Source organism: Nycticebus coucang, chromosome 12, assembly GCF_027406575.1.
Source record: "Nycticebus coucang isolate mNycCou1 chromosome 12, mNycCou1.pri, whole genome shotgun sequence".
Lineage (NCBI taxonomy): Eukaryota > Metazoa > Chordata > Mammalia > Primates > Lorisidae > Nycticebus > Nycticebus coucang.
This window is the reverse complement of record NC_069791.1, coordinates 107,989,262-107,996,304: the sequence shown is the minus strand read 5'-3', so window position 1 is coordinate 107,996,304 and position 7,043 is coordinate 107,989,262.

The following is a 7,043-nucleotide window of genomic DNA, read 5'->3' as shown; positions in this document are numbered from 1 at the left end:
GTTGCCTATCACTAGCACTAGTATATTGGTTTTTTTATTAATATTAAATCATAGCTGTGTACATTAATGCGATCATGGGGCACCATACACTGGTTTTGTAAACAGTTTGACACATTTTCATCACACTGGTTAACATAGCCTTCCTGGCATTTTCTTAGTTATTGTGTTAAGACAATTATATTATACATTTAGTAAGTTTCACATGTACCCTTGTAAGATGCACCGCAGGTGTAATCCCACCAATCACCCTCCCTCCGCCCATCCTCCTCACTCCCTCCCCTCCCTCTCCCCATTCCCCACATTCTTAGGTTATAACTGGGTTATAGCTTTCATATGAAAGCCAAAAATTAGTTTCATAGTAGGGCTGAGTACGTTGGATACTTTTTCTTCCATTCTTGAGATACTTTACTAAGAAGAATATGTTCCAGCTCCATCCATGTAAACAAGAATGAGGTAAAGTCTCCATCTTTCTTTAAGGCTGCATAATATTCCATGGTGTACATATACCACAGTTTATTAATGCATTCGTGGATCAATGGGCACTTGGGCTTTTTCCATGACTTAGCAATTGTGAATTGGGCTGTAATAAACATTCTGGTGCAAATATCTTTGTTTAGTATATTGTTGAACATTTGCTATTATCCTTTCCCTACACAAATCAGATCTAGTCACTCTGCTACTCACAAACTTTCAACGGCTCCCTGTGGCTCCAGTATAAGGTTCAATTTTCCAATGCTGTTCAGTGGCCTCTCTGTCTCATTTCTACCCCTCTAGCTTCGTTTCTTGCTGAGTGCCACCAGAATGTCTACGCACAGAACCAGTGGCCTTTCGCTTGCTAATAGCATTACTGTGGTTCACACATGCCTTTCTGCCAGAAACAGCCATCTTTTGGGCCTCGCCTCTCCAGCCATTATGAAGTCCTCGGTGGCCTTCCAGATCTCAGTAGTGTCCTCCCTGGGGCACTGACCACTTTCCTCTTTCTTGAATATGATGCGTTCCAAAAGTCTGAGCATAGTTTTCTGTTCTAACAAGTTCCAGAGTATGAATGCCATAAACTTGACAAAAACTAGCTTTTGAAATTTTGTGTACATTTTCTTTGTACTTATTCAGTTCTATAAATTTGAAAGAAGATTTTAAATTTAAATCTGTTATTTCCTTGGCTCGGTACCCGTATCTCAGTGGCTAGGATGCCACATATACCAGGGCTGATGGGTTCAAACAAAGTCTGTTCTTTTTAAACGTGTTTATGCTTCAAGCTTAAACCTGTACTTTGACTCTGGGACACCTGTGTATACCTTCTACAGGTGGGCTCCCCAGTCCAGGTGTAACAACCTGGGCTGTCTTCCCCCACACCAATTATAGCAGGATCTTGGGGGTGGGGTCTAAGCCTGTTTTTAAAACACTTTAGGGTTTTTAGTGATGGCACCATGGACTTCCATGATGAAGACGAGCAAGGTGGATTTACAGCACATACTCTGAAGTTAGATGCACACGCAAATCCTCACTCCAATTCTTATAAGCTGAATTATTGGACAGGTCAGTTCATGTCTCTAAGCCTCAGTTTACTCATCTGTAAAATGGGGGTAATAAAGGCACATTCCCCATGAGGTTGCTATGGGGATAAAGTAATTTAAGGCACAGAAGGCATTAAGCATGGGGCTTCCAGAGAGCAAAGATCCAATAAACATTAGTGTTTGGGTAAAATCAGGGTTGTAGATTGTATATCCTTATTTACAGGTAGGGGGAACCGAGGCCTAGACAAAGAAAGTGGCCCCAAATCACAAGGATTAGTGGATGAAACAAGATAAAAACCTGGGCGGAACTGGTTAAACAATTCAACAGGTGAGCACCACCCTCGAAAAGAGGAGGTGGCTGCAGTTCTCTGTTACAGCAGTAGATGGCAATCTTTCCCCATCTATGATCAAGGCAATGAAAATGCGGAAACAAAGTTTGGGAGTAGAGAATTTTCTACTTCTTCCTTTGGCTCCAGCAAAAATATCTAACAAGGGTATCGATGCACAGTAGACACCTAGCATATATTGAATTAAAAAATAAGGTTCAGGCCAGGCGCGGTGGCTCACGCCTGTAATCCTACCTCTCTGGGAGGCCAAGGCTGGTGGATTGCTTAAGCTCAGGAGTTAGAGATCAGCCTGAGCAAGAGTGAGACCAAGTCCTACTGAACATAAGTAGCTGGGCACTGTGGTGGGCTCCTATGGTCGCAGCTACTCAGGAGGCTGAGACAAGATAATCACTTGAGCCCAAGAATTTGAGGTTGCTGTGAGCTATGATGCCACAACACTCTACCCAGGGTGAAGGAGTGAGACTCTGTATCAGGCGTCCTCAAACTTTTTAAACAGGGGACCAATTCACTGTCCCTCAGACCGTTGGAGGGCCGGACTATAGTTAAAAAAAAAAAAACTACAGACAAATTCCTATGCACACTGCACATATCTTATTTTGAAGTAAAAAAACAAAACGGGAACAAATACAATCACACGGCCTCATGTGGCCCGCAGTTTGAGGACCCCTGTGTAGACAGATAAAAGTTCATATGTGTTATATACAGAGAACATGGATCCTTTTTTTTGCGACAGAGTCTCACTTACTCTTGGGCTGAAGCAATTCTCTTGCCTCGGCCTCCCAAGTAGCTGGGACTACAGGCGCCTGCCACAATGCTCAGCTATTTTTTTGAGACAAGGTCTTGCTCTGGCTCAGGCTGGTCTCAGGCAATCCACCTGCCTCGGCCTCCCAGGTGTTGGAATACAGGCGTGAGCCACCGTGCCCAGCTGAAACATGGATTCTTGAATGCCAGATACCTGCAGTCACAGCTCAGCTCCCCATCTACAGCCTCCAAGTTGCTTCTTCATGCCTCCATTTCCTTTTCCATTAAGTACCAATAACAACATTAACTACTTCAAAGTGTTATTGTTGGGAGGATTAAACAAGTTAATATGAGCAAAACCAGTTTCTAAAAAGTGCTTGTCACTTTTAAGTACTATATAGCTGTTGGTGAGTATCAGGGTTTTTCTTTTTCTTTCTTTCTTTTTTTTTTTGAGACAGTCTGTTACCCTCAGAAGAGTGCTGTAATGTCACAGCTCACAGCAACCTCGAACTCTTGGGCTCAACCAATTCTTTGTCTTAGCCTCCCCCGTACGTGGGATTACAGGGTCCCACCACAATGCCTGGCTAATTTTAGAGACAGGGGTCTAGCTCTTGCTTAGGCTGGTCTTGAACCTGTGAGCTAAGGCAATCCACCTGCCTGAGCCTCCCAGAGTGCTGGGATTACAGGCGTGAGTCGCTGTGCCTGGCCCTAGTGGGTTTTCTTTCTTTCTTTTTTTGAGACAATCTCAGTATTTCACCCTTGGTAGAAAGGCTCAGCTCACAGCACCCTCACACTCTTGGGCTTATGTGATTTTTTTTGCCTCAGCCTCCCAGGTAGCTGGGACTACGGACACCCACCACAGTGCCCGGCTATTTTGTTGTTGTTGCAGTTGTTTAGCTGGCTCAGATTGGGTTTAAACCCGCCACCCTCCGTGTATGTGGCCAGTGCCCCTGCCGACTGAGCTAGGGGTTTTTCTTAAACAGTTTTGTTGAGGTATAATTGATATACCATAAACTACACATATTGAAAGTGTACAATTGATAAGTTTTGATGTACATACCCAAGAGTTTCCTTGTGATCCTAGTCTCAGCCAATCACTGATCTGTTTTCTGTCACAATAAATTATTATGAATTTTCTATAATTTATGTAAATGGGATCATACAGTATTGTTAGCAGTCACTGCTAACTTGAATGGCCATTTTATGCAGGGCACTGCTGGTCTAGGCCCGAACAAGGCCAGATGAGCCAGCGTGCCAATATCTGGAGATTGTCCATTCACTTCCAAGGCTGCTGTCATAGGTAAGTTAGGGACCTGGACTCCATGGTACAGGTCAAGGACCCAGGGTACTTTGGGCACCCAGTGAAGTGTTAACTGGCCGTAAATTTAATTTAACTAAAAGTATTTGAAGATATAGCCACCTTGAAAGCAAGAGATAATTTTTACCTTGTAACCTATAAAGGGGGTGATCTGTTTAATGTACACTATGCTGATTAGTAACATTGCTGACGAGGGTATGAAAATAACAAAAAGAAACAAGACGGCAGAACAGCTCTTTGGGGAGATACCCTCACTGTTCTCTGGAATTGCTGGATTTTCTGTAAATAAAAGTGAAACTGTTCATCTCTCATTCACTTCTCCATTGATTGGCTTGGGTGACAAGCAGACCAACTCCTTGGTCTGGCAATGTATGTGCTCTTTTTAAATCTGGCTGTTTATTTTCGTTTTACCCCCTGTTGATGCATGATGCCCGTGTCCTCTGGTTGCTGTGTAGTATTCCATTGTACACATATGATTATGGCACAATTTGTTTCTTGATGGACGTTTGGAGTATTTCCAGTTTGAGGATGTTACAAATAAAGCTGCTATGCCCATTTCTGTGCAAGTCTTCCTGGTGACATACTTTTACTTCCCTTGAGTAAATATGTAGGAGTAGAATGGTAGGTGTGCATTTAACTTTTAAGAAAATATCAAAACTGTTCTTCGAGGTGGCTGCACATTTCCATTTGCAGTGTACGTGAGGTTTAAGTGCTCTATATTCTTGCCAACAGTGGGTACAACCAGTCTTTTCAATTTTAAGTATTTTATTAAATGCATAGAATATATTATTGTGGTTTTAATTTGCATTAGTTGTCCTAATGGGGTGTTTTCAACCTTTTTAAATCTCTCAGCACACTTGAATCTATAGTGAAACTTCCATGGCACACTTAAATTATGTTGATCAAAAATAAAGAGTAAAAAAAGGAATATACTTACTGTGCTTTGAACTTCTTTTGAAAATAATTTAATTAATGATCTTTAAAATTTTTCGAGGCACACTAGGATCCTCTCCCGGTACAGCTGAAAATCACTATCCTAATGTCTTATTATGTTGACCAGAATATATCTGTTCAAATCTTCAAGCCCACTGAAAAAGTTGTGGTTGTTTTCTTACTGAATTTAGAGAATACTATATATATTCTGGATACTAGTTCTTTGTCAATTACATGTTTGAAAAGTATTTTTTTTCTAGCTTCTGGCTTGTCCTTTCTTTCTCTTAAAAGTATCTTTTGGAGAGCTGATCTTAATTTTGATGAGGTACAAGTTATCAATTTTTCTTTTATGTCTTGTTTTTTAATATCATATCTAAGAAATATTTGTCTAATGGCGTGTCACAAAGATTTTTTCCCTACTTTTCCTTCTTGATGTGTTACTAATGTAACAGTTAGGTCTATAATCCATTTGGACTTGATCTTTGCATGTAATTTTTGTGTATGATGTGAGATATGGGTTGACATTCACTTTTATATGTGGCTATTCAATTGTTCTGGTACATTTGTTGAAAAGGCTATCCTTTCTCTGCACAATTAACTTTGCACTGTTGTTGGAAATCAAAGGACTGTCTCCTCTGGTCTACTCACCTATCTTCATGGCAACCCCTTGCGATTGCTTTGTACGAAATCTTCAAGTCAGAACGTTTAAGTTCTTCAACTTTGGTTTTCTTTTCAGTGTTGTTTTAGTTACTCTAGGTCCTTTAAATTTTCATATGAATTTTCTAATCAGTTTATTAATTTCTACAAGAAAACCCTACTGGGATTTTGACTGGGCTTGGTTGAATCTATCCATTAATTTGGGAAGAAGTGACATCATAACATTATGGAGGCTTCTGGTCCATACCTACCATGTCTCTCTATTTAGGTACTTTTAAATTTCTCCCAACGATATTTTACGGTATTTTCCCCCAGACTTTTTTTTTCTCTCTGTTTCATTTTGGATACTTTCTATTGCTATGTCTTCAACCTCACTAATATTTTCTTCTGAAAATATTGCCTCATTATGGACTGAATTATCTCCCCCTAAAATGCAGATGTTGAAGCTCTAGCTCCCAGTGTGATAGTATTTGGAAATGGGGCCACAGAGCTCGTGTGTGTGCACACATATTCTCCCTCTCTCTCTCTCTCCACATGCCCACACCAAGGAAAGATATGAAGGCACAGTGAAAGGGCAGCTATCTGCAATCCACAAAGAAGGTCCTCACCAGAACCCAACCATGCCAGCACCCTGATCTTGAACTTCCAGCCTTGAGAACTGTGAGAAAATAGATGTCTGTCATTTAAGCCACCAAGTCTATGACATTTTGTTATGGTATCCTGATCTAAGACATGTCTTTAATCCCATCTTGTGTATTTTTCATCTCAGACATCATAGTTTTCATCTTTCATCTAGAAATTCAATTCAGCTTTTCTTTTTTAAAAATGTCCTAAAAATAAATTAAAACAATAATAATTTAAATAATTCATTTTAAATGTTTTAAAATAAATTAAAGTAATTAAAAGAAAAAAACTTTATGCCTCCACAAAATGGGTTGAATCTTTCTTCTAGCTTCTTGAACATACATCATAGAGTTATGTTAACTTTTAAAATGCCATTGTTTACTGATTCTGCTCCCTGTATTATGCCTGGTTGGGTTTCCCCCTTTATGGGTTGTATTCTGCTCATTTGCATGCCTGCTTATTTTTTTTTTATTGGATGCCCGACATAGTGAATTTTACCTTATTGAGCCCTAAAAATTTTTGTAGTTTTACAAATATTCTTTTTTTTTTTTTTTTGTAGTTTTTGGCGGGGCTGGGTTTGAACCTGCCACCTCTGGCATTTGGGGCTGGCGCCTTACTCCTTTAAGCCACAGGCACTGCCCCAGTTTTACAAATATTCTTGATCTTCTTTCTAAGACACAGCTAGTTTACTTGGACACATTTTTTATCTTTTGGGGACTTGATTTTAAGCTTTGCTAGGTGAGGCCAGAGTAGTGTAAATCTAGAGCTAATTTTGCTAGCACAAAACCCTTCTGAGAATTTGGCTTGATGCCACATGAACTGTGAAAGTCTCTGCTGAGCTCTGGATATTTTTCCTTTTGATCCTTTCCGGTGGTCCGTTCCCTGGCCTGGGTGTGGTTTGCTCACAAT